The 27,225-nt window shown below is 54.8% G+C and overlaps 1 protein-coding gene and 1 pseudogene across 1 annotated transcript in view; one reads left to right on the top strand and one right to left on the bottom strand.

The window, feature by feature from the left end:
* Positions 1 to 27,225, top strand: part of LOC136570728 (uncharacterized) — a 2,607,743-nt pseudogene that overhangs the window by 155,860 nt on the left and 2,424,658 nt on the right.
* Positions 1 to 27,225, bottom strand: part of LOC136570729 (uncharacterized) — a 2,347,277-nt gene that overhangs the window by 7,639 nt on the left and 2,312,413 nt on the right.

The raw sequence follows: 27,225 nt of genomic DNA, 5'->3' as shown, positions 1-27,225 counted from the left end.
GGTCTCAGTTGCCTCCTGCAGGCTCCTATTCTCTCCCAGTATGATCCCAGTATGATCCCAGTGTCCATCAGTGCGATCACAGTCTGCCCTGGCATGGCAGTGTGATCCCAGTATGATGTCAGTACAAACCCAGTCCCGTCCCAGCACGATACCAGTATAATATCAATAGAAACCTAGAATTGTCCCAGTCACTCCCAGTATGATGCCAGTATATTCCCAGTCACTCCCAGTACGATCCAAGTACACAGCCAGTACATCCCCAATACACTCCCAGTATGATCCCAGTACAATCCCAGTATGATGTCAATACAAAGTCAGTACATTCCCAGTCACTCCCAGTACGATCCCAGTCTCATGTCAGTACAAAGCCAGTACAGCCCCAGTCGCTCCCAGTACGATCCCAGTGCAGCCCAGTCCCTGGCAGTGCTGCCACTGCTGGGATCCCCCAGGCCTGTGTGCGTTCCCCCCTGGCGCATGTGCCAAGAGGAGCCCCAAGGGCTGGCAGTGGCCAGGCAGGGTCCCCAGCAAGGCCCAGTTTGGATGTGCAGCCCCCAGGCTGCGGGAACGGGGCACCGAGGGTGTGGCTGCTGCTGGGGGAGGAGGAGGAGGGAGGGAAGGGCAGGGATGGAGGGGGAGGAGGAGGCGGGGTAAGGGGGGAGGAGGAGGAGAAGGAATGGAAGGGGCGGGATGGAAAAGGAGCAGGAGGTGGGGATAAGACAGAGGAGGAGGGGGGATGGAAGAGGAGGAGCGGGAGGAGAAAGAGCAGGGAAGGAGGCGGGGTTAGGGGGGAGGAGAAGAGGGAGGTGGAGATAGGACAGAGGTGGAGCGGGAGGAAGAGGAGGGACAAAGGCGGATCAAGGCTGAGCTGCGGGAGCCACGTGGTCTCGATCCCTGCCTGAGTTCGCAGCCCCCACCTGTGGGATCATCGCCCCCCCCCCCCCCCATGGCGCAGGTGAGCGGGGAGGGGGAGCCCGGCCCGGATATCCCGGGGGGTCCCTGGGTTGGGTTTTTCGGGGATGTTTGGAGAATGAAGAAGTCCAAGGCTGAGCGGAAAAGGCCCCTCGGGGGGACATCGGGGGGTGGCGGTGGCGGCTGCCGGCAGAGGCAGCCTGGAGGAGCAGAGCCCTGTGTCCCCCTGGAGGCCAAAGTGGGGAGGCCAGAGAGGGGGGAGCGCCGCCATTGGCGGGAGCCTCAAGAGCCTGGAGAGGGGCAGGGGGGACTCCTTGGAGCCGCTGCAGCCCAGAGCAGAGAATGAGGGGAGAAGGGAGCCCGGGAGCCCAAACAGCCCCGGCATCCCGAAATGGGGAGAGCCAAGAGGGGGGAGCTTTTGGCATTGCTGGCACTGCCAGCAGCCTGGGCAGGGCAGGCACCCAGGAGAAGGGGGAACCCCAATCCAAGCGTGACCCCAGCAGCTGGGACAGGGGGGAACCCCTGAACGCCAGAGGGGAGGGACCAGGGACGGGGAAGCCCTGGGAGGCTTTTTCAGGGCTGAATCTTTGTGTTTGGGAGGTTTTTCTGGAGCCCGGATGGCTGGTCTAGAGATGTAACTGGGCAGAGAGACCTTCAAACTCAACGTGTGTTGGGGTAGATGGAACAGGAAAGCCTTATAAATATTATTGTCTGGCCTTTCATTCCAATCTTGCTTATAGTTACTATATTCTCAAAAGCTTTTGAGAATATAGAAACTATAAGCAAGATTGGAATGAAAGCAAGCTTTTAGATAGCTTAGTTACTGAACAAAAGGAAAACAATGGTGTGGCCCGACTGAAGGTAATCCTCTTCTGATGAAACAATTCCCTCTGCTTGCAGACAGGTCCAAGGGCCCCAGCAGACCCTACTAGCTCAGCAGAAGGGGTCCAAAGAGGAGTTTTTAGGTTTTAAAATGTAACACAGTATGGTGATGTAATGATTCTTACAGGCTGTATGTAAATGCTAAAGGATATGTATCTTGTACTGGACCGGTTAGTGAGAAATAGAATATTTAACACAGAAGAAGAATTATTGTATTGTAACAGGAACCTTACTCTCTTACACTCTTCCCCTCTTACTCTCTCACCCTCTCATCCTCTCTGCTCCTCTCTTCTCTCAGGCCTGCTCCAAGCTGTGGCTGGCAGCTCCAAGCAGGGCCCTGCACCCAGGCCCTTTGCAATAAACCGCAAGTTCCACGACCTGGCTGCACAGATCTCTCGTCTCCGTCCATCCCGACCGTGCTACTCCCGACGCTCCTACAAACGTGCTCATCCCTTGTTTTCCCCAAACCAGGATTTCCCCTTGCCAACCCTGGGAGGCTGCTAGGAAGAGGAAGATGCCCCGGGACACTGAGGCAGGTGAGGAGGAAGTCAGTGCCCCTTTCCCCTCTGTGCTGCTCCATCTCCCAGCCCAGCACGGCCCCTGGCTGTAGCACAGCCCTGGGGGGATCTTGTTGCCCTTGCCTGTGGCACAGAGGCAAATCCCATGCTGTCCTTGTCCTTCCTCGCCCAGAGCAGGAGCTGAGCATGGAGAGCAGGGAGGACAAATGCCCACGGCAGAACCTGGTGGCAGAGGCCGTTTTGAGCGGCTCCACGGCGCAGGAAGCCAACAGGGAGGAAAAGGCCCGGAGATGCCGCTCGAGGAGGGGCTGCAAACACAGATGGCGGGGATGTGAGGGGGAAAGAGCCAGCCTGGGCCGGGAAGGCGGCCGGAGATGGAGCCCGAGCTCGGAGCTGGTGCTCCATGAGCAGCTCCATGATGGGGAGATGCCCCACACATGCGTGGAGTGTGGGAAGAGCTTCAGGTGGAACTGCCACCTGATCAGGCACCAGAGGACCCACACTGGGGAAAAGCCCTACGAGTGTGGGGAGTGTGGGAAGAGCTTCAGCCGGAGCTCCAGCCTGATTGTGCACCAGAGGTCCCACACGGGTGAGAAGCCCTATGAGTGTGGGGAATGTAGGAAGAGCTTCAGCGCGAGCTCCAACCTTATCAGCCACCAGAGGATCCACACTGGGGAACGGCCCTATGAGTGTGGGGAGTGTGGGAAGAGCTTCAGCCGGAGCTCCAGCCTGATCAGCCACCAGAGGACCCACACAGGGGAGAGGCCCTATGAGTGTTCCAAGTGTGGGAAGAGCTTTCAGACCAGCTCCCATCTTCTCCTGCACTATCAGAGTCACACAGAGGAGAGGCCCTTCCAATGCCCTGACTGTGGGAAGGGATTCAAGCGCAACTCTGACCTCGTCACCCACCGGCGCATCCACACAGGGAAGAGGCCCTACGAGTGTGATAAATGCAGGAAGAGGTTTCTGACCAGCTCCCATCTCCTCCGGCACTATCGGATTCACACAGAGGAGAGGCCCTTCCGCTGCCCAGACTGCGGGAAGGGATTCAAGTACAACTCTGACCTCGTCAAGCACCAGCGCATCCACAGTGGAGAGAGGCCCTACGAGTGTCCCCAGTGTGGGAAGAGCTTCTCCAGGAGCTCTAACTTGACCCAACACCAACGGAGGCACCGGTAAGGGAAGCCCTGCGAGTGCCCCGAGTGCGGGAAGAGCTTCGTGCGCTGCTGCAGCTCCATCCCCCACTGGAGGAGGCACTTTGGGCACAGCCCTGGTCACTCACATTCCATGTGATCCATGCTGGGAACACACCTGGCTACTTCTACTTTTAATTTCACGTTAATTTTTTTCTCTTCTCCATGTGTTTCCACTCCAGAAGCCAAGAGGGATGGATCTGTCCCCTCAAAACCACTCAAATCCCAGTGAAAACAGCTCAATCTTACCCCTAAATGGAACAAACTCACCTCAAAAGAACTCACTGCCATACCAAACTCACTTGATTCCTCAGCCACCTAAGTAAGATGGGGCTGGGAGGAGATTGGGAGAAGTGGGATCTCAATTAGAGTGGTGGGATGGGGATTGTGTGAGGCTGGGTATGTGGGATGTATTTGACAGCAAATAAAACTCTCAGACTTACTGGTTTCTTTCTCGTTCATGTTCAGTCCGTTGCAGTTCTGCTTGCAGAGTGGCGCCTCCCAGAGTGTCCCCTCACAGTTGCCGCCCTTGGCCTGAGCCCGCCCCTTTCCCCTCACGGTTCCCGCCCTTTCCCTGCCCCCTTTCCCTTCATGGTTCCCGCCCTTTCCCCGCCCCCTTTCCCCTCACGGTTCGGCCTTCAGGAATGGGGGAGGATGAGGAGGGAGGGAGGAAGAGGCCGAGCAACTGCAGGAAGCAGCTGGAGAAGGGGAGAGGGAATCTTGCAGTCGCCGCAGCCCCGGGAGCATCGCCCCCCATTTTGCAGGTGCCCGGGCAGGGGGAGCGCAGCCCAAATATCCCGGGGGGTGCCTGAGTTTGGGGTTTTTTGGGGGGGGGGATATTTGCAGCTGGCAGGGCTCCAAAGCCGAGCCGCAGATGGCCCTCGGGGGGATCCTGGGAGGTGTTTTTGGGGGGTCCCAGGGCTGGCAGTGGCTGCTCCCAGTACGAGCCCAGTTGGTCCCCCCGTGTGCTTCCAGTTTCCTCAGCACTCCCAGTATGATCCTGGTCACTTCCCCTCACTCCCTGCAGAATCCCAGTTGCTTCATATATGTGCCAAGTCATTTCCAGTATGATCCAAATATGAGCCCAGTGTGCTCCCAGTCCCTGCCAGTCTGAACCAGTTGTGCTCCACATGATTCCAATTGTTTTCTTTCATCCTCACTTTTGTTCCAGTCACTCCCAGTATGTCCCAGTGTAGCCCAGTTCCCTCCAGCATCTTTCCAGTTCCTTCCAGTATGATCCCATTTGCTCCCAAGCACTCCCAGTCAGCCTCAGTGTAGTGGCACTCACTGCCAGAATGATCCCAGTCAGCTCCAGCATGATCCCAGTTCATCCCAGTATAAGCCCAGCAGTTTCCAATCACCCCCAGCAGCAGGCTCCCAGTCACTCCCAGTTCCTCCCAGTTGCTCCTAGCATGATCCCAGTTGCTCACAGCTGCTCCCAGTCACCCTCAGCATAATCCCAGTCACTCCCAGTATATCCCATTTGCCCATAACATGGTCGCAATTGCCCCCCCCCCCCGCAGGCTCCTGCTCACTCCCAGTATGATCCCAGTCTCCATCAGTGTGATCACCATCTGCCATGGCATGGCAGTATGATCCTAGTATGATGATCACTACAAATTCAGTACAATCCCCGTCACTCCCAGTATGATCCCAGATTTGGGGTTTTTTTCCCAGAATTTCAGGATTTTTCCCAAAATTCCAGGATTTCTCCCCAGATTTCTCTCTGACCATGTGTGGGCAATGGATGTGTAGAGAGTTCTCAAGGCCTGACAGAAGGCCCACACTGTATGCATCCATGTGCAAACTTTGAGACAAGAAATGCTGACTTAGAAATGCCATGGAATAGGACAGATATTGATGAGATAGAAATGGATAAAAGTTTTAAAAGATGGCCTTGCAAGTAAGACTAGATACTTTGGAGAAATGGAACTATGAAAGATGCAGTGTAGTGGGACCCACGAGGGTAGTTTCAGATGATTGGCTGTAAGGCATCTACAGCATGGCGTGGCAAAAAGCTGATGGGCCAAGAGACGCCTAAAGTGTATTGTAATTAGGAAACAGTTGGCTTCTGATTGTGATGGCGTGAATTATAACATCTGTATTGTCTCAGCCTTCTCATGAGACTGAAAATGGAATAAAAGTTTTTAAAATGCCTCTCAGTTGCCCTATCTCTGGGTCAGGAAAAGAGCATTGTCCAGCACAAGAGATCCAGAGATCCATGATTGCCTGGAAACTATTGAGGCCACCTACTCCAGCCGTTGGATTTGAAGGACACCCCCTCGATAATGCCGAGACCTGGCTCACTGATGGGAGCAGTTAATGTCATCAGTGGGAAAAGACATGCTTGGCATGCTGTCACCACTTGCAGAGAGGTAATAGAGTCTGGACCACTATCAACAAACACCTCTGCACAAAAGGCTGAAATAAGTGCTTTAGAACGGGCAAAAGGAAGAGAAATCAACATTTATACAGACTTAAGGTACGCATTTGGGGTTGTGCATGCCCACTGAGTGACTTGGAAAGTCAGGGCCCCTCAGGGACATGAGCAGGGCACAGACAGAGCTCCCAGGGGCTCAGCACTGCCCGGGGCTGTGGGATGTCCCCGCGGGGGCTGTGTCACAGCAGCACCTCTGGGGCTGTGTCCCAGAGCCACAGAGCAGCTGGGATGGCAGCAAGGGGCTGTGTGACAGCACAGAGTGGGCTGTGTGACAGCACTGAGGGGGTTGTGACATCACAGAGCTAGCTGTGACATCACAGAAGGCGGCTCTGGGACATCACAATGTGGGTTGTGACCCAGAGTCACAGAGCAGCTGTGTGATGCCACAGAGAAGGCTGTGACATCACAGGGTGACTGTGACATCACAAATGTGCTGTGTGACATCACATAGCAGCTGAATGACATCATATGGAGGTTGTGTGACATAACAGAGTGGTTGTTTGACATCACCAGGGCTGTGTTACATCACAGGTGGCTGTGTGACATCATGGGGGCTGTGTGACATCACAGGCAGCATTGTGACATCACAGGTGGCACTGTGACATCACAGGGTCAGTGTGACATCACGGGGGCTGTGTGAGGTCCCTGGGGAGATCACTCTGCCGCGGCCCCCTCACAGCTCCCCCCAGAGCAGTCCAACCCTGCTCGTGCACAGCGGGGTCCCCTGTCCCCCCGGGTCCCCCCACCCCCGGACCCGCAGCCTCCCCCAGAGGATGCTCCACGAGATCGACCCCAGAGCCTGACACGGGGACGGGGGGCCGGGGCCCTGGGGGTGGCACAGGGGGACAGGGACCCCCCGGCAGCGTCCCCGTGTCCCCCAGGGCCAGAGCCTGGGCCAGGGCTCCTTCACCCTGTTATGGATAAATATCATAATATTGGCTTTTTGCAAATATTAAAATGGATTTTATATGTGTGGTGTTAAAATAACTTTGTTCTAAAGATATAGTTTTTATTTCTGTTGTTAATTGAGCTTAGACATGGTAGTGAAATAGCTGATAGAAGTGTGCTTGTGTTAAACTGCCTGCTTGGGTGGGATAACATCCAATGCACCCAGGATGAGGACACCTGTACAGATCTGCCAACTATCAGCACTCCCCGTCTGAAGGCACAGTGCACCAAGGCCCAAAAACTGGAGGCGATAAAGAGAAGGAGCCAAAACCACAGCCAAGAAACACACATGCTCTGAAAAGGCAGACACAAGGAGGGGCCATGTAAAATCATTCCTGGAATATGTAAAGTAGTTTATGGATATGCATGAGGCTCTATGAATATGCACCAGGCTGATGTAAGGGGAAAGGTATTTCAGGGGATCCCCAAAGGTAACAGGGTGCTCCTGGCTGAGTGCCAAGATGCACCCGGCCATAATAACCTTTGCTCCATGGTCCTGGTCTCCCATTGTCCTTTATTAAACTTTGTACATTTTCACAGGAGAGTGAACGTGTTTTTCACAAATGGAATCTCAAGGAAACAAGGGTCAGTTGTTAAGCCAAGGCTCTGCTTTGACCAAGTGGGGCCTCATGGGACACAGGTGCCACTGGGACATTGCCAGGTCTGGTAGGAACAAGGCTCCATTATTGCACAGTGTTACGGATGAGTAATGTCATAGTTGGGTCTCACAGTGAGGAGATAGATACTATGTGTGTGTTAAGATGTGTAGTGATGTTATTGTCATCTGTCGCACATAGTCCTCTTTCCCCTCCCCTTGTAATGGCCTTGGTGGTTGGGGCATTTGGGGAGGGCAGGTTTGTCACTGGAAGGCAGGCATGGCAACACCTGCTCTCCAGTCAGGTTGCAAGAAAGCATTCTCCACCAATGGACGGCCACAAAGAGTTACCTGACAGACTTTGGGTGGGGCTAGGATTGCCTGATGCAACACCAAAAGTCTAAAAGCAGGAGCAGCCAATTTGTGAAGGAGCCGTGTGGCTGATAGCCACGGGGTGGGGAAGGGCTCCCAGTGCTGTGATTTCTCCTGTTTCAGTCCTTTGTTGTAATTTTTTTCAAGGTTGAATCACCCTTAAAATTTTAAAAGTAGCGGTCGTGTCTCACAGACAGCAAGGCCTCAGGGCTCCCAGGAGAGCGGCGTGACAATGACATCTTGGGGAACCAAGTGTCACCTGCCAACACAACGGGGCCTCATGGAAGCCAGGGGCCACTTGGATATTGCCAGGGCAGGTGGAACTCAGTGTCCATTGTGACACAGCACAGCCTCGTGGAACTCAGCAGAGCATTGGGACAGCCTGGAATCTCATGGAGCCAAGGCTCTGCTGTGGCAAAGTGGGGCCCACAGTACACAGGTGCCACTGGGACATTGCCAGCTCTTGTGGAACCCAGTGTCCACTGTGACCCAGCAGAACCTCATGGAAACATGGGGGCCACTGTGACGCAATGGAATCTCATGGAAGCAAGTGTCAGTTGTGAACGCAGCAGGGCCTCACAGAACCCAGGGGCAACGGGGACCGTGCTGTGGCTCGTGGGAGCAAGGGGCCATTGTGACCCAGCGGGGCCTCCTGGAACCCAGGAGAACATTGTGGGCCCATGGATCCTCATAGAAGCACGGCCCCATTGTGACAAAGTGCAGCATCACAATGGTCTCCTGGGTTCCATGAGTCCTCGCTGTGTTTAGAATTGACACTTGGTTCCCCAAGATTCCATGGCATCCCTCTGCTCTCCTGTGATTTGAGGCTGTGCTGTGTCACAATGGACACTTGCTTCCTCCAAGGCTGGAGATGTCCCAGTGGCACTGGGCTTCCATGAGGCCGCGCTTTGTCACAATGGGGCCTTGCTTCCATGAGATTCCATTGTCCCACAATGGTCTCCTGGGTGCCACAAGGCCTGCCTTTGTCACAGTGGAACCTTGCTTGCACCAGCCCTGGCAAGGTCCCAGTGGCACAGGGGTTCCATGAGACCCTGCCGTGTCACAATGGGCCCTTGGTTCCATCAGGTTCCATTGTGTCACAGGGCTCTCCTAGGTCCCATGAGGCCTTGGTCTGACACAGTGGTGTCTTGTTCCTACCAGGCCTGACAATGTCCCAATGGCACCTGTGTCCCATGAGGCCCCACTTGATCAAAGCAGAGCCTTGTTCCCATGAGATTCCACTGTGTCACCATGTTCTGCTTGGTTTCATGAGAACCTGATGTGTTGACAATTGATCCTTGGATCCTAGAGATTCCATTGCATCACGGCGGTGTCCTTGGTTCCATGAGGCCCAGCTTTGTCACAACTGGACCTTGCTTCCATGAGATTCCATTGCATGCCAGCGGTGTCCTTGGTTTCATAAAGCCCAGGTTTGTCACAAGGGAGCCGTGGTTTCAGGATATTCCATGGTGCCACAATGGTCTCACCACTCTCTGAGGCTGCACCGTGAAACAATGGACACCTGGTTCCATAAGATTCCGTGGGGTAACAGTCAATTCTTTTGCTTCTTTTCTGCCAAGGTCGGGATGAAATCCCAAGACAGCATTTCTTGTTTGGACTCAGGTGTTCATTAGCTCTTGTCTCTAGAACAGTCTCATAAGCTGTGAGTTCTGCAGCACTTTGCTAACAAGGTAAAAATGAGCCCCATCTCTCTCTCTGCAAGGTCTTTTGAGGATAAACTGCCCAATTAAGAAATGACAATGAAATTATTTTTACTTTTAACCCAATAACCAATCACCTGTGCCCAACATAAGGGACTTTTTTATCCAATTACACAATACCACCCAAACCCAAGATGGAGGAGGAGGAGGAAGAGGAGGGTAGACGAGGACAAGGATGAGGACCAGGAGGAGAAGGAGGAGAAGAAGAAGAAGAAGAAGAAGAAGAAGAAGAAGAAGAAGAAGAAGAAGGAGAAGGAGAAGGAGAAGGAGAAGGAGAAGGAGAAGAAGAGAAAGAAGAAGACAAAGAAGAAGAGGAGGAGGAAGAGGAAGGGGAACAGGAAGAGGAAGGAGAAGAAGAAGAAGAAGAAGAAGAAGGCAGCAAATAAAAAGGATCAGCCTCCACCCTAAAACCTCCATTCTTCTTTTTATATATTACTATATTCTAAAACCTTAAACTCCAAGTTGTCCACCATGTGATATTACACCCTTCTATTCAAACTCCACACCCATAATCCCAGTTCCATCATTCCATTTTGGAAGCCTTCTCCACAGCCGCAGGTCAAATGCAGTGTTCTCTTGGGGGTCAGTGTCTGTCAGCTCAGAAAGTCCAAAATTCTCAGCAGCCCGGGTTCCAACAGGTAACAATGTTCTCCTGTGTTCCAGTAGGTTCCATTGGGCCCGGCTCTGTCACCATGGACACCTGGTTCCATGGGATTCCATGGGGTGACAATGTTCTCCAGTGTCACCATGGACACCTGGTTCCATGGATTCCATGGGGTGACAATGTTCTCCAGTGTCACCATGGACACCTGGTTCCATGGATTCCATGGGGTGACAATGTTCTCCAGTGTCACCATGGACACCTGGTTCCATGGATTCCATGGGGTGACAATGTTCTCCAGTGTCACCATGGACACCTGATTCCATGGATTCCATGGGGTGACAATGTTCTCCAGTGTCACCATGGACACCTGGTTCCATGGGATTCCATTGGGTGACAATGTTCTCCAGTGTCACCATGGACACCTGGTTCCATGGATTCCATGGGGTGACAATGTTCTCCAGTGTTCCATCAGGCCCGGCTCTGTCCCCATGGACACTCGGTTCCATGGGTAGTGTCCGTGTCCCAGTGGCACCTGTGTTCCATGGCACCCCTGTCTGACCAGGGACAGTTTGTTCCAGGACATTCCATGGAGTCCCAGCGGTCACTTGGGTTCCATGCAGGTGCCGGGGCAGCGGGAGCTCAGCCCAAATATCCTGGGGGTCCCTGGGCTGGTGTTTTTTTGGGGGAACCTTTGGATCTTGCAGGGCTCCAAAGCTGAGCCACGGATGCCCCTTGGGACAGAGTGGAAGCCAGGAGACCCTGATGGAAGCCAGGAGACCCTGATGGAGACCAGGAGACCCTGATGGAAGCCAGGAGACCCTGATGGAGCCAGGAGATCCTGATGGAAGACAGGAGACCCTGATGGAGCCAGGAGACCCTGATGGAGCCAGGAGAGCCTGATGGAAGCCAGGAGACCCTGATGGAGACCAGGAGACCCTGATGGAGCCAGGAGACCCTGATGGAGACCAAGAGACCCTGATGGAGCCAGGAGACCCTGATGGAGCCAGGAGACCCTGATGGAGCCAAGGCTGCAGCGGGACACAGAGGGACCTCACGGGAGCCAGGAGAGCGTTGTGAGGCTGTGGAACAATGTGGCACCGAGGTTTCACTGGGGCTTGGCAGAAGCTCCTGGAGACAAGGAAGCACTGGGAGCCTCCGGAATCAGCGTCTGCAGGAGGATTTTCTGCTCCCTCCTGGGATGCTGGTGGACAATAAAGCCTGAGGCAGCCTCCCAAGGGTCCGGCTGTGCCACCAGCGGGGGCCACATCCTGGGGGGACGCCCTGCCAGCCCTGGCCCTGCTGCTCCTCCTGGCCGGGCCTGGAGCTGCTGGGAGCCCGGGCTGGGGGAATCCTCAGGGCTGTGCAAGGCAAGGTTCAGCACAAGCAGCCCTGGAGCGAGATGTGCAGTGTGAAACATGCCAATCACTTGATTTTGAAATTTTAAAAGTTTAATAGAAATAAAATGGTTATAAAAATAGCAATACAATTAGGGTAATAATAAATGGGACAATTTGAATTAGAACAATATGAGACAATAGAGAGAAAGGGTTATGGAGGTCCGGGTACCTTTTTCTGGGCACCACGAGCCCGAAAAGGAACACCCGTTAACACAGGATTAACGCTTAAAAACAACAGCCTGTTGCATATTCATACACTTCATCCATGATGCATAAATTCCATTCAAACACAGGATTCTGTCTGGGCAGTGCCACCTTCTTCCTCTGAATCCTAACAGCGCCTTTGAGGTGGGAAGAAATTAATTTCTTCTGATAAGAGGGCAATAAATTCTTTTTCCCTGAAAGATTTAGGTGTCCTGTGGCTGCTATCTTACTGCAAGTCCTTTCTTTGAAAAAAGAATCCTACATAGCATCGTTTCTATTTTAACAATTTTTATAACCTAAAACTATATTTAACACAGTACTTAAGAGAATTAATACAGCAGACATATAATATTAATATATAAATATATTATATATAATAATTATATAATGTATGATTATATAATATATAATATAATATATAATTATATAATATATAATATATATAATATATTATATAATTATATATATAAGATATAAGATATTATATTATATATATTATATATATTATATATTATATATTGTTATGTATTATATATATTATATTATATTATATTATATTATATTATATTATATTATATTATATTATATTATATTATATTATATATATACTATATAATAATATATAATATATAACCCTATTATATATATATAATATTATATATATATAATATTCTAACACCAGACATATAATATTAATTTTAATATTTGCGAGAAGCCAATCATAAAATACATGCATTTTTCACATGCAGGCAAAGCCAGCGAGGCAGCAGAGCAAGAGAGAGAGCAGAGCCAGCGACACAACAAACGCACCGAGAGCGAGAGAGCAAGTTTGAACAGAGCTTGCAAAGGGCAAAATCAGCTCAGACCAGGTTAGACTGAAGAACAAGGAGCACCAGGCATGGGCTGATGGTCCAGGTAAAAAGTTCCAGCGTGAGGAGGACGACAGAAGCCTTCATCAAAAGAGCACCAGAAGACTGAGGGCCACCACAGGAGGAACTGACGCAGGTGCTGAAGCCACACACGGCTGTAAAACCGGGACACAGCTTTATGCAAATGTGAGTATGCTAATGAAGTGTTGTAATTGTGACTTTAAAATGGAGCTGAAGGCTAAAGGAGACCGAGTGAGTTTTTGCCAGAGAGATCCCCCTCGCTCCCAGCGCTGGATACACAAATCCCTGCTCTGTCTGACTGCAGAGTTTGATTTCCTCACCCAGTTTGTCCCACTCCCCCTTTCCCTGCCCTTTCCTCCCCCCTCCCAGTCCCATTTATGGGATTTGGGGTCATTTTTGGGATTTGGGGTCATTTATGGGATTGGGGTCATCTGGAGAATTTGGGGTCATTTGGGGCATTTGGGGTCATTTGGGGGATTTGGGTTCTTTGTGTGCCTTTGGGGTTATTTGGGGTTTTTTCGGGTTATTCAGGGTAAATTTGGGATCATTTGGGGTAATTTTTCACATTTTTGGGTTTTTAGGGCCGTGTGTGTGGGGGGTAATTCAGGGCCAATTCTGTGTGGGTTTGGGATCATTTTATGGGATTGGAAGGGATTTTAATGGATTTTAATAGGAATTCAGTAGGATTTTAATGGGACTTAATAGGAATTTAATAGGATTTAATGGGATTTTAATTGGACTTTATGGACTTTTAATGGAATGTTATGGGATTGTAATGGAATTTTATGGGATTTTATTGAGATGTCATGGGATTTTAATGGGATTTTAATGGAATTTAATAGGATTTTAATAGGATGTTAATGGTGTTTACTGGGAATTGAGTGGAATTTAATGGGATTTTTATGGGATTTTAATGGGATTTGATGGGGGTTTCCCCCAGTCCACAGCTCCCTCCCACCTCAATTTGGGGGTCCCATCCCCCTCTTCCCCCCGCTCTCCCGCCCCTTCCCCATCGTTCCCCCAGTCCCCAGCCCCCTCCCCCGTGCTTGGTTTTGGGGGTTCCAGGCCCCTCCTGCTCCCTTTGGGGGTCCCGACCCCCCTTTGGTTGAATTTGGGCCCCCCCGCCCCCCTTCTCCCCGCGCCCCCCGCTCTCCCCGCGGCCGGGGGGGCTCCCAGCGCCCCCAGTGCCACCAGTGCGGCCCCAGCTGCCCCCGCACGCCCCATCCCCATCGCCGGGGTCACCGACCCCCGCCCCAAATTCCGCTCCTGGACACTGAGAGCCATCAGCGACAAACGCTCTGATTGGCTGGGAATGGCCCCGCGCAGTCTCTGATTGGCCAGCGCTGTGAGAGGCGCTGGGTTCCGCCCGGCAACCGATGAGTCACAGCCGAGCCGGGCGCTGATTCGCTGGAAATCGCCGGGCTGTGGCAAGGCCCCTCTGGTTTTCTCCTCCACGCAGCAGTTTGCATGCAGAATGTGGGCAGATGTAACTTGGAGGTCCTCCTGCTCACCCTTGGGTTCCCCTTGCAGAGCCTCAGCCCCTGCGTTCTGTCAGGGCCCCTGGGCAGGTGGGATATTCCCAGAGGAGAGGGGCCGGCTGTGTCCCCATTGCCCCTGTCCCTTATGTGCCTGTGCTCAGGAGGGCACAGAGAGGATGGGGACTCCTGCCTGCCCCGTGTCCTGTCCGCCTGCCGGGCCTGTCCCAGGGCAGCCGGGCTGTGATTGCTGTGCTGTGTCCCCCTGTCCCTGCTGTTCCTGCTGTCCCTGCTGTCATGGCCCACTGCAGGTTCCACACCTACACAGCCATGGTGGCTCCTGAGCTCTGCCAGGACCTAAGTGACAGTCTGAGTGGTGGCACTCCTGGTTTTCTTGCATTTGGCATCGCGCAGAGCAGAGGCTGGATCACAGCACCAAAGGAGCAGCTGCTGCAGGGGAGGAAAGGAGCCTCTGCATGGCCAAGGGCTGCTGTGGTGCCCCTGTGTCAGGAATTCCCCACAGCTGACACCTGAGTCCAGCATGGACACTCACAGACACAGCGTTTGTTCAGGCATTGCCTTTATTGCATCTTGACAGGGACTGCAGCTGCCTGAGGGAAGTCACCCTCCCGAGACAGGAGGGCAGAGAGTGTAATTTAAATTAACCAATTGTGATTATAGGCATTCGTAGCGACAGTCTATATACTGTATATATGAATATTAAATAAGACACAAAATAATTATTGGATCATGGAGATTAAGCAACATTTGCTGTTTTAAACAGAAATAAAGTATACTTCAGTTTTGGTTAACTGCAATAATTCTTGGTAATTTTGATGAATTATAAGTTCTATACAATCTAAAGAAATGTACCATTATTTAATTACTACATATTATTAAAATATATATGATATCTTACAAGAGTATTAATCCACATTATAGTAATAAAAAGTTTGGAAAATGTTTCTAAAGACAACTATTTTTAAATAAGATATTTTAAATATCTCAAAACTATTTAAGAATTTGAATCAATCTCCAAGCATTGGCCCGATGCCTTCAGATGGTGCTTTCCTCCGAGCAGATGCAAAGGCTCTGTATGGGAAAGGGTTAAAATAGATGCAGTTACTACAGATCCCGTGAGGAGAGAGAGGGCAGAGGGGCAGGGTGTGTCAGGAGCCCGGAGCCTGTGCCCCGGCGCAGGGCTGTGCTGGGCAGCAAGCGCAGCTCTGTGCGCCGGCTGCTCACAAAGATGTGCGGCTCGCCTTGGCCGGCCCAGAGAGCATCTCCAGCAGGAAGCTTTTCTTCACACAGCCACTGCCTGTGCTCCTCCAAGAGCCTGCCCTGCCTACCTTCAGCATCCTGTTTGTATCCCTATTCATTCCAATCAGCCTGGCCATTTGCTTTTCTATTTCTTTCGTGGCCCGGCGCATTTGCTCCATGTCTTTGAATCTCTTCCTAAGGAGCCGCCTTCTCCGCTCGCTTTCCACCTTCCTCCTTCTGGCCTTTTCCTCAGCTCTCTGGGCCGCTGCTCTCTGCCTCGTGGCTGCCCTTCTGCGCCTGAGCCACCAGCCCAAAGGCAGGAGCAGCGGCTGAGCAATTTGCCAGAGCAGGTGCAGGTAGCGCAAGGCAGCCAGGAGCCAGGGTCCCCAGCCAGGCTCAGCTGGCTCTGGGGGGGCCGGTTTCATCTCCTCTGCACGGTGCTGCCCATCCCCGTGAAATCTGTCCACCACGGACAGTGGGAACAGGAAGAGGAGCAGCACAAGCACAGCCAGGACTGCTCTGTCTGCCATGGTCTGCAGGAGGAGAGAGACAAGGCTTTCACTGGGGCTCCCAAGGGAGCTTGTGGGGGCTGAAGTGAGGCCCGGAGGCGCAGGGATGTGAGGGCAGAAGCAGAGGGCCCCGGGCAGCTGGCAGGAAGCAGGGCCTGTGCCAGTGGGCCAGCAGCAGCAGCCCCGTGCCCCGGCCAAGGCGCCGGCCCCAGGGGCTGGCCCTGGGTGCAGGGGGACAATGCAGGCCCGGGTGCGGCGCTTGTGGCCCGGCCCTGGCCCGGCCCAGCCCCGCCACGTGCGCACTCACCGCTTGCCCAGGCTGTGCTGGGCCAGCGTTACCTGCGGGGGCCTTTTCCAGCTGCCCCCATTGTGACACGCTGCCCCTGGTGTCACAGGGGCCAGAGGCATCACAGCCGGGCCAGCCCCGCCCTTGGTGCCCAGCCCAGCTCAGGGGCTCCCAGTGGGCCCAGCAATGAAAGCCCCGGCAGGCAGCAAGTGCAGCCCCTCTGGGAGGGGATGGGCCCCAGGGGCTCCCTTCACAAAGCAGGCAGACGTCCCCACTGATAAGGTTCCAAATGGAAAAGATTATAATCAATAATGTTGAGTAGGATACATATTATCAACGATGAAAACACCTGAGGTGCTTTTCCTAATGGGACTTGTTCTTCTGTCAGTGGGGTTGGGTGATGGTTGCTCAGTTTTTCTTGCTTGACTATTCCCTGATCCAGTCCATCCAAGACTTCTGTGAAACCTTCCCATTATCAGACAGCAGAAATAAAGAACTGCAGTGAAATCACTTCTAGTCCCCTTCAGATCAAGAAGGTGCAGGGGGGTGGTTCTGGCAGAGAATTTGAGCTGCTCTGGACAGAGTCGCACTGCTGTGTTAGCAGGGACTGGCTGCTTGTGTTTTTCTTTGGATGAACAGAATCTTCTTTGTGTCCCCAGTGAACACATGGAGCTCACACCAGCAGTGCCTCTTGCCTGTTCCCTGCCCAGCCAGACCTTCCAGCCCAGCTGAAATGCCCAGCGTGGCCTTTGAGCACAAAGGGATTGCAGAGCCAAAAGCATCTGTGTAGGCACCATGGTGTTCAGCGGCTGCTGCTCGGGGAAGGGCACTGAGAGGAGGCCACTGCTGCTCTTGTCAGAGCGCTGCTGTGCAGGGATGTCCCTCGCCCTGCTCAGTCCCACATCTGCCCATCTTTTGGCCTGGTCTGGGGTCAGGTGGATGCCATCTGCTCCCAGCAGACCCAGCTGCTCCACGGGAGATGCACAGGCATGGAATCCAAAACCTTGAGTATCCCCTGAGTAGCCAGGCATTCAGCTGTTCAGTTTGTCACGGCCCACATCAGGGGTTAGAACAAGATGGTTTTTCAGATCCCTTGTGACCTGAACCATTCCAGGATTCTAGGATTTCTCCATGACTGACTTTGGTCCCCTCAAAAGACCTCCTCTCTCCTCTCTTCCCTCCACCTGTGGAGAACGCATTCTGATGCTGCTGCTGCTGTTGGGACAGGTTGGTGGATACTCTTCCTGCCATCCCATGGGTGTAAGCATGACTCCTCTCTGAAGTCTTTGTCCCTGAATCAGTGCCTTCAAAGAACAGTTATCTCCCCTCCTTCCTTTTCCATTCAGCACTTGAGCAGACACAGCATTTCTCATCGTTTTCCACAGAACAGCACAGGTGCCAGTTCCCATCTTGTGGAGCCCTCTGCCATAAATCAGCCTGACAGGTTTATTCTCTATGTAATGGGAAATGATGACAAATGCAGCTGCATAATCTATTAGTAACTCACCATAATGACTGCTTCTGGGCTGATTTATGGGTTTTGTCACATGTGAGCTTTCAGAACTTTAGAGGTTACATTTTTCACACTTTTTTGTTGGAATCTCAGTTTATCAGACTTTACTGCAGCATTAATCACTTGCAGTACAACCCTGGACTTCACAAATGTATCACAACACCATGAAAAAGGCAGAGAAAACAAGAACTGTTGTGAATTAATGAGCCGGGTAACACATGTCTCACAACAGCGATGAAATAACCTGTGTTCTTCTTCAAGCCACAACAGAAAGTCCAAAAGTCTGGTTATTTAATTTTTTTTTTTCACAGAACACAAGCAGCAGCAAAGAACTGAAACAACACAGCCAGGCTTGAAACCTGAAAGATCTGCAAGGCTGAGTCTATCCTAGTTAATGGTGAAATGATGTGTGAATCTGTCCTAGATGTTCAAATGAAGAAGATTGATTCACAGTTATAATATGGCTTCTAAGCAAAACACTGGGATTATATAGGAGAAATGCACGTGTCATGAAACAACCAATAAATCAGAGAGACACTTCCAAGCTCTGCTGTGAAGGTCTGGGAAATGTTCAGAGTTACCATCTATGGAGTTTGGTGCAGGATAAACTGGAACAAAAGGCCATCATTACCCAAATTGATTTTGTTTGGGTTGGTTTGTTGGTTTTTTGGTTTGTTTTTTCTTTTTTTTAAATTTTTTGTTATATAATATTTTATAATACTCCAAGAAATATGTTGAAAAGGTCAGCATGATCCATCAGACACAAGCAGGGGGGCTGGGGTAGATGCAACATGTTCCTTGCACTGGAGGGTAGACAGAGGCAAGATCTGGTTTGGGGTCAATCACACCTGGATCAGGGAGGTGGCTGAAACCTGGGCTGGCCAAAGCCTTAGAATCACAAAATATCCTGGGCTGGAAAGGACCCCCAAGGATCACCAAGTCCAACTCCTGGCCCTGCAGAGGACACCTCCCCAAGAATCCCACGCTGTGCCTTGGCATGTGCTGGTGGGCAGGAGCACACAGCTGGCCGTGGCTTTGGGTGCATGGGTAAGATGAGATGGTGAGGAGCATCCCTGCTCCCTGAGCTCCTGGAGAGCTGCAGACACTGATCACTGGTAAGGACAGCACCAGGGCCATGGCCTGGGGCTGGTGATCTGGTGTCTCCTTCCTGCTGCTGCTTTCTGCTACAGATAACAGCCTGGTACCAAGGTCTTGTTGCTGAGGTGATAAACGGCTGGTGAGATTCCCTCCCTGCTCTTGTCTGCACGAGTTCTTATGCTCAGCACCAGGAAGGATTGGGCCAGAATGGAGGCATTTGGGGTCTCAGGGCTGAGGCTGAGACAGACAGCCAGGCAGAGCAGCTCCTCCTGGCTGATGCAAACATTAGCCCTGTGCTGGCCAGGCCAGTGATCCATAGCTATGGGTCCACAGTTATGGTGGTGGTGGGTATTCACTGGGAGAAGAGGAGGTGTAAAATGAAGCTTCTGAAGCTGCTTGGCATCCTGGAAGCTGCTCAGACCCCACTTGACCACAGTGGTTGTTTGGCCAGCTGAAGTGATGGAATTTATTGGGCTGTGCAGGGACAGTTTTCTGTGCAAACATGAAGGACTTTCAGGGGGGATGAAATACGTCCTCATAGTAGAAACAGCTGGGCTGAACACTCTTTATTCCACCTATGAATCTTTGCTCTTAAGAGCAACAGATTCCACCTTTCATTAAACTGTTAGTTCCAGAGTGCCCAGGATGCGTCTGGCAAGTCAGCTCTGGCAGGAAGAAGGCGGCTGCCAGGGGGCTGCTTGTGGCCTCTGACAGCCCCATTGCTCAGGGCTTGCCAGCGCCCCAGCCCCTCAGGCCCTGCCCCAGCGCGGCCAAGCTGCCCGGCAGCAGCGCCGCAGCCCCACAGCAGCTCCAGAGCAGCCCCAGGCAGAGGCACCCGGGAGCCCTCAGCAAGGCAGCCAGCAGCAGACGGGCAGGAGGGCACGGATGGCGCTTCCTGCCTGGCACAGGGCTTGTGGCCATCTCCAGGCAGCGCTCTGGCAGGGATCCCCGCAGCTCCGGCCCCTGCCCAGCCGCTCTGTGGGCAGCACAAAGGCTTCAGCAGAACCACCAAAGGCCAAGGGCCTTCTGGCCAGTTCCCCTTGCCCACTGCACGCCTGGGCAGCTGGCTGAGCACAAGCACCCTTTATCCCCTCTTCCCCTAGGCCCTGCGCACCCTGGGCAGCAAAAGAAAGATCCTGGCAGTCTGTGTATTAGAACACAGTCTATATTTACATGGTAAATGAAAAAAAAAAAAAAAAAAAAAGAAAAGAACATCCTTGAAGTAAAAGAAAATTCCTCCTGACTCAGGTGGCCCCAGCAAAAAGAGCTTCTGGGATCAGCTCTCCATGGAGCTGCGGCAGGGCAGGCAGCCGAGCAGTGACACACGAGGCCGTCTCTTCCACGCCCTGCGCAGGTGATTTCGGAGCCACTGGAACCTGGAGATGGGAGCCCGGTCTCCTGACTTGAGGATGCAGAGGGTTTGAATTGCCAGGCTTCCAACGGCGAGGCTGATGTCATTTGTTTTGTCTTCAAGGGCTGCAAGAGAGAGCAACAGAGCCAGGGTCAGAGCCGGATGTGCGGGGAGCCGAGGAGAGCCCCCAGCAAGGGCCATGCCAGGCGGCTCTTGCCATGGCCAGGAGGGAGCAGGGAGCAAGGCGATCAGGCCGAAGCTGCGGGCCACCAATGGCCCCCGTGGCCCTGAAAGCTCAGTGTGCTCTGGCCACGGGAGCAGAGCCCTCCGCAGCCGGGGCAGGGCTTGCAGCTCCCCCCGGCAGCCCCCGCTGCCAGCCCGCTGCCCTCACTCACCAGTGCAGATCAGCTGCAGCTCTCGCTGCTGCCCCCTCAGGCGCCGCCCGGCCATGCCTGTGAACACAGAGCCTGTCACGGCTGCAGCGGCACAGCTCCCTGCCAGCGGCGCTGCCGGCGCTGTGGCCACACGGGCTGCTGGCCCGGCAGGGCTCAGCCCGGCCCTTGGCGCACGCTGCCGCCCCAGGGCACGGCTGCCAGAGGGCGGCAGCAGCAATGCCCAGCCCAGGCGGGGCTCCACGGCGCCGGGCCCGGCTGGCGCTGCCGGGGCAGCAGGCGGGGCCGGGGCCGAGCTGCGGCGGGCCGGGCCGGGGAGGGAGCGCGGGCTCGTGGCTCACCCATGAAGCTGATGGCCGCCTCTCGCAGGGGCTCCTGTGGGCTCTGCAGGTAGCGCAGGGCCCGGCGCAGGTGCTAGGCCACTCGGCTCCTGTCCTCTGCCAGCTGCAGAGAGCGGCAGGAGGGAAGGCTTGGCGCGGGCTCCGCCCCTGGGCCGGGCGCTGCCTGCGCCCAGCCCCGGCCTCCCCTGCCCGCACAGCCCTGAGGCGCGGCCAGCAGCCGCCGGCCAAGGGCTCCCGAGGGGAGGGGGCAGCGGGCCGGCTGCTGCCCGGGGAGCCGCGGTGCCGCCCCACAGCCCCGCCGGGCCGGGGCTCCACGGGCACCCGGCTCGGGCCCACGGGAGCCTGGAGAGGAGCCCGCGCGGCCTCTGGCTGCCGCAGCGGGCAGGGGCACAGCTGCCCGGCCCGCACACTGAGCGCCGCCCTCAGGGGCCTTCTCCAGCCTGAGCCTGGGCCTTGCAGGCCCTCCTTACCAGGCACTCGCTGAACTTGCACAGTTTCTGCTCCTTCACCAGCTTCTTGAGATCCCTCCTCTTCATCAACTTGACCGCACAAAGCAGCGCTTCCCGAGAAGCCTGGAGAGCAGCAGGGACGCCGAGATGGCCCCACAGCCCAGGGCACGGCACCCGCGTCCCCTGCCATGGCCTGCAAGAGGCTGCGATCCAGCAGGCGCAGGGCAGGAGGCAGCCGAGCCCCCTGCCAGGGGGACAGCAGCAGCCCACGAGTCCTCACCTCTGCCACACGCTGATTCTCATCATGGCAGTGGAAGAAGAGTGCAAGCAAGCTCTGTTGCACAGGGCTTTCCAAAGGGTTTTCTCTCTCTTCCAAATACTCCATCATGTCTCGGAAGAGTTTGATGGAGAGCAGCTGGACCTGGCTATTATCCTGTAGGAAAAAAAAAGGAAAAAATACCTCAGCATTGGCTCCTGCAGGCCCCCCTAGGCACAGGGCTGGAAATGCACAGGGCACACAGTTTCCAGGCAGCAGCCAGTGGCTGTGGCTGGGGGCACAGAGCCTTACGTGGTCAAAGTGTGGCAGGAGCGCCTCAGCCAGCTGCAGGGCAATGGGGGTTGACATCAGAATGTGTGATTTGTGCAGGAATAGAAAGCTGAGTGTGATGAGGGTCATGCCAGCTATCTCTGCATCATTGTCGCACAGTAGGTCCATGAGGCATTGGGTCAGGCTCCACATTCTTTCGGCCTGTGCGGAACACAAGTCTGTGAAAGGCCATCCTGCTGCCGCAGGGCCCAGAGGCCAAAGGCCTGTCCCGAAGCACGCGGGCAGCTGAAGCGGGAGGCAGGAGAGCTGGGAGCAGCTGCCCCAGTGCCCCAAGCCCAGGCCAGGCCAAGTGACTGCGTTCCCAGCGCAGCTTCAGCCACCGCCCCCTTCTCACCATTGAGGGATCATCAATGAGCTCCAGCAGGGCCCTGAGCGCCAGGCGACGCCTCTCCCTGCACTCGCTCTGCAGGTACCTTGAAGAGACCTTCACAACACTGGCACCACATTCACTGGCATCCAGGCACTCGAGGAGCTGAAAGGCACAGGCCAGTGATGGGGGAGCCGGCCGGCAGGAGCCCGGAGCCGCACAGGGCTGGGCCCAGGCAGCAGCAGCAGCAGCAGCAGCAGCAGCACAGGGCACGGGCAGCGTCCCAGGCGGCTGCGGCTCCCAGAGGGCAGAGAGCTGGGAGGCAGCTCAGCCAGGCAGCGCTGCACACCCGGCTCACCTCCACAAGGAACGCCAGGGCGGGCAGATCCCAGTGTGGCTCCTGTGTGCTGAGCAGCCAGAGCAGGTGGAGTGCAATACTGGAACCCAACCCAAGACAAGCATGGCGCATCTCCCTAGGAGGGCGAAAAAGGGACCAGGAACCTGAGCAAATCTCTCCAAGGACAGGCTGGCAGAGCCTGCTGGTCTTTCACCACCATCCTGCAAGGGGACCTGGGCCCTTTAGGAGGTGTCTCCTCCTGTGCTCTCTCCCCTCCCAGCCTTTTCCAGTCTGCTTGGCCGTCCCTCGGTGACAAGGCCCTGTGACCCAGGGCCACGGGGACTGTGTGGGACAGCCCGGGCACAAGGCACAAATGCCGGGAGCAATGGGGAGAAGGGGAGTCTCACCTGGCCAGCAGACCCATGGCATAGTGGCGGGTGTCAGCACAGAGCAGCGTGTCCCAGCCACGCTTGCATTCCACTGACACCACCACCTCCTTGTACTGCTTTCGGCAGAGCAGGGACTTCAGGCTCTGCACTGCAAACCTGTGTGCACAGCAAAGGCCAGGTCACCCTGGCAGCACTGGCTCCTTGGCAGGCCACGTGGCAGGGACAGGAGGACTGGCATGGAGCACCTGTTGGGGCTGGTGGCAAGGCCATGCTCTTGCAGGCATTCCTTCCAGAAGGCATCGACCTCCTCTGGCATCTCTTCTGTGCTGAAGAACACTTGGAAGAGCAGATGCACAAATAGCTGGGGAAAATATGACGTCACTACACGTGGCACATGGGGCTCCTGGAGCATCTTCCACATCACCACAGTTGCCTGCAAGGGACAAAGGCCCTCGAGACAGTGCTCAGTGCCCAGGTGTCCCTGGGGCAGGGCCCGAGCAGGGCAGGGAGAGGCCCGCAGAGACCTTGGCAGGGGGAGCACAGGGCCTGGTGGGCCTGAAGCTGCCCCTGGGCCAGGTTTGAGGCCAGCGCCTGAGGCAGGGAGATGCAGTGGGGGAAGGAGGATGGAGAGCTGCTGGAGAGGCGGCCTTGTGGCCAGCAAAGGCCACTTGCAGAAACTCACAGCCAGGCCAAAGACACCCGTTTTGTCCCCATCGGAGGTGCACGTGCTGCGCTCTGGCCAGCTGCCCAGCACATCCAGGAGGATCAGCAGCACTGGCTCTGCAGTCCTGGACGAGCACATGATGGTCTTCCACATGGAGATGGCAGCTCTGCGGGGTTAGAGCTCTGTCTCAGGGGGGTCTCAGACACAGCACCGTGGCCTGGGCATCCCTAGGGGCCCGGGCTGACCGCCGGCTCTTCCTCTGCCCACTGGGCCTGGCCGGCAGCAGCCAGGCAGCCCAGCCCTGTGGGGACAGGCCCCTGAGGGGCGGCAAGGGAGCATGGCAGCAGGCTCGGGGGCTGACGTGCCAGGGCTGGGAAAGGCAGCAGCCAGAGGGCCCTGGAACTCTCTGTTGCTCAGACACCTGGGCCAGGCGGTACAGGGTGATGGGCTGGGGAGGCCTGAGCCCTCTGGGCAGGTGGGCCCCATACCTGTCACAGGACGGGGCCACACGCAGGAGCGTCATCACTGCGTCACCTGGGTGTGCTCTGGTGAGATTCAGCAGGGCCTTGTCCAGCCTGTGCTGGGCAGAATCATTGGCCAGGAGCCATCGGTGAATGGACCTCACCATGGCGGGCACCTGGAGAAGGCACGGGGAGACTTGGAAAGCTGCCAGAGGGAGCGATGTCCCCAGGGTCCCCGGAGAAGTGCTTCCCTTGCCAGCGCACTGCCATGGCCTCAAAGGCTCCCAGGGACCAGCAGGCGTGGCTGGGGAAGCCACGGGACTCATGGGGGAATTGAAGCCTGGCCCCAGGCTGCTCACTTGTTCTGGCCTGGCAACAGCCTTCTCCAGGAGCAAATCCAGCAGGGCGGCACTGGTCTCATGACTGAGGAGCTCTGAGCGAGGTCTGAGCCCAGTGCCCATGGTGCTGGTCTCTTCCTGCCCAATGCTCCGGATAAAGTTGCAGATGAGCTGTAGGAGAAGGGCAAGAGGCCGGGGATGTTGCATGGAGTGCTGCACACACGGTGCTGGGCTGAGCAGGGACAGCAGGCCCAGCCCAGGTGGGGGTGGCTGCAGGTACCTGCGCTGTTCTGCGGAAGCGGCCACGGCTGGATTCCTGCTCTTGTGTGCGCTCCAGGGCTGCATCTGGCAAAGAGTGAGCGCAGCCAGAGCTGAGGGGCTGCGGGAGAGGCCGGAGAACAGAGCCCAGCCCTGCGCTGCCCAGGCAGGGAGAGCCCCGGGATGCCCCAGGGGATGGAGCACGGCCACTGCAGGGTGTCTGCCCGGCCCCTCTTCCTTCCTGTCCATGGGCATTTCCCCAGGGCATGGCATGGCATGGCATGGCATGGCATGGCATGGCATGGCATGGCATGGCATGGTGCCAATTGGCACAAGCTCCAGCCCTGCAGCCCAGCTCTGCCACTCACCCTCCTGCAGTGGATGGAACGGCACCACTACTTCTGTCTCCTGGGCTGGGGCAGCTCCAGGGCCTTCTTCTTCCTCCTCCTCCTCCTCCACCCAGGCCAGCTTTGGCACTCTCGGGGGTCTCTGCTCCATGGCTGTGCCTGGAGCTACTTGCAGGAGAGATGCCTTGGGAAAGCTCCGGGGCACCAAGTCCCACGCTCTGCCCTTGAGGGCAGCTGCAGAATAGAAGCCTCAGGAAGGCCACGGGTCAGCGAGTCCTGTGCTCTGGCCTCGAGCTCAGCTGCAGGAACAGCGCCGCGGAGAAGCTCCGGGTCAGACAGGAGTGAGTGTGCTGTGCGGGGGCTCCTCACAGCACCGCTCTGTCCCCTTGTGCCCCGTTGCGTGTTGCCAGCAGCCGGGCAAGCTTCTATTTCCCACGTGTCACAAAGGGGCCTTGGACACCGGCTTCTGTTCCATGGCACGGTGACCGTGCTGCAGCGTGCCACCCAGGGCCCTTGCACACACTGCCTTCTGCCCCGGGGCCGCCCCCGGCCCAGCCAAAGTGGCCCAGCTTGGAAGGAATCCCTGGCCCCAGGTGTCTGAGACAGCCCGCACAGGATCTTTAGCAAGGGCTCAGAGCATCAGCAAACACTGCCCGGCTCTGCGGGCTCAGTCCTATCCCCATATCTTTCCCCGAGAGCATTTGAATTTCTAAATGAGAATCATTTGAAGGGAGGGGATTGACATTTTCCATTTCAGAGAAGGCTTCTGCCTTCCTTAGCAGACACCTCTCTTTTCAAAGCAAGACAATTGTTTATCATCTTGCAGATCTGCCCTTGCTTGGCAGCCCCGTTTTATACCCAGGGCCTGGAGAACCATTGCCAGCAACTGGGAAAATCCTAGCTGCTCCATCCTCCCAGAGATGAGGTCTCCAAATTTGCCCCGAAAGTGGCTCCAGCTTTTAGAGGCCAAAAAGAGCAAGTCCCAGTGACTTGATGATAGTTTTAGCCCAGAAAGCCCTGCAGCTGATGGCACACTTGACAATCAGCAGGGGACACAGCTAGGCCAAAGCCCAGAGCTCTGCCGGGAGCCTTTCTCCTCAAATACCCTTCAAACAAACCTCCATGCAAGTCAGTTGGGAAAGTTTCTTCAAATGATCCCTTTCTGGCACCACAGAACTGCACAGGGTTCTGTGAAAGATTCTAAAGCAGCTGCTCTGGAGTCCAAGAGCCAGCACTAAGAGTCCTTCTCATCTATTTTTAGCTAAATCCCACTTTGGGCCATTTGAAGGAGTTTGGAAGGAGCTAGAGAGCGAACCTCTAAGTTTTTCAGATGATGCCATTGCTTTTTCTTCTCTTCTACATAGACAGGAAGGGTGAGTTTGGCTCCCATCTGCACCGCATGGCTCACAGGGCTGCAAGACTTGTAGTTACAAGAGCTTTGAAGGATTTCTTGGTCAAGAAGACATGACCAACAAGGATATTTATGTTTTGGAGCCAATCCTTCAGTATTTCGTCTTACGGACTCATGCTCTCGGGGTCTCTCGCTGGTCAGAGTGAGCCTGAGATAAGTTCCAAAGTCTCTTTTCCCAGCCCGGCGCTTGAAGAAGGAGTCAGAGCTCTTCATTTCTGGCTCTCAAGGTTGTTTCTTGTATCTTATCTATAAAATTCTCTCTCCTGCCCCAGGGCAGCGTTATCTTTTAATCCTAAAAACTACCTGTACAATATTTACAATGACTTTCCAATACCTATCACCTAGACTGTGAGCTTCTACTCTAAACCAATCTAAAAGTGCCACCATCACAGCAGAAGATGGAGGCCAAGGAGAAGAAGAAGAAAAAGAAGGAGAAAGGCTGGACAAGGCCAGATTCCTTGCCCCCTGAAGCCCCATTCTAGAAACCCCAACAATCTATTTTTCACCCTGTGATAAATTCACTATCATTCTACTGAAACTTTGGCAGCTTGTCATTCTTCATACGAGGTTGGTAATTGATTTTTCCAAGGGCTAAATCAAAGGCACAGGGGTCTTGGGCTCTGTGCCAGGGTCTCTGAACGCCCTGGGCAGGGGCTCGAGTCCTCCAGGGCAGCCAGAGGAATTTCCTGCCTTCCCACATCATGCCACAGTGTAAGCTGTAAGCTTCCTTAGCCAATCGTGTTATGACACACAAACCTC

This window comes from Molothrus aeneus, unplaced genomic scaffold (genome assembly GCF_037042795.1).
Source record: "Molothrus aeneus isolate 106 unplaced genomic scaffold, BPBGC_Maene_1.0 scaffold_36, whole genome shotgun sequence".
NCBI lineage: Eukaryota > Metazoa > Chordata > Aves > Passeriformes > Icteridae > Molothrus > Molothrus aeneus.
The sequence above is the reverse complement of the archived record's forward strand: the minus strand, read 5'-3'. Positions and strand labels throughout refer to the sequence as shown.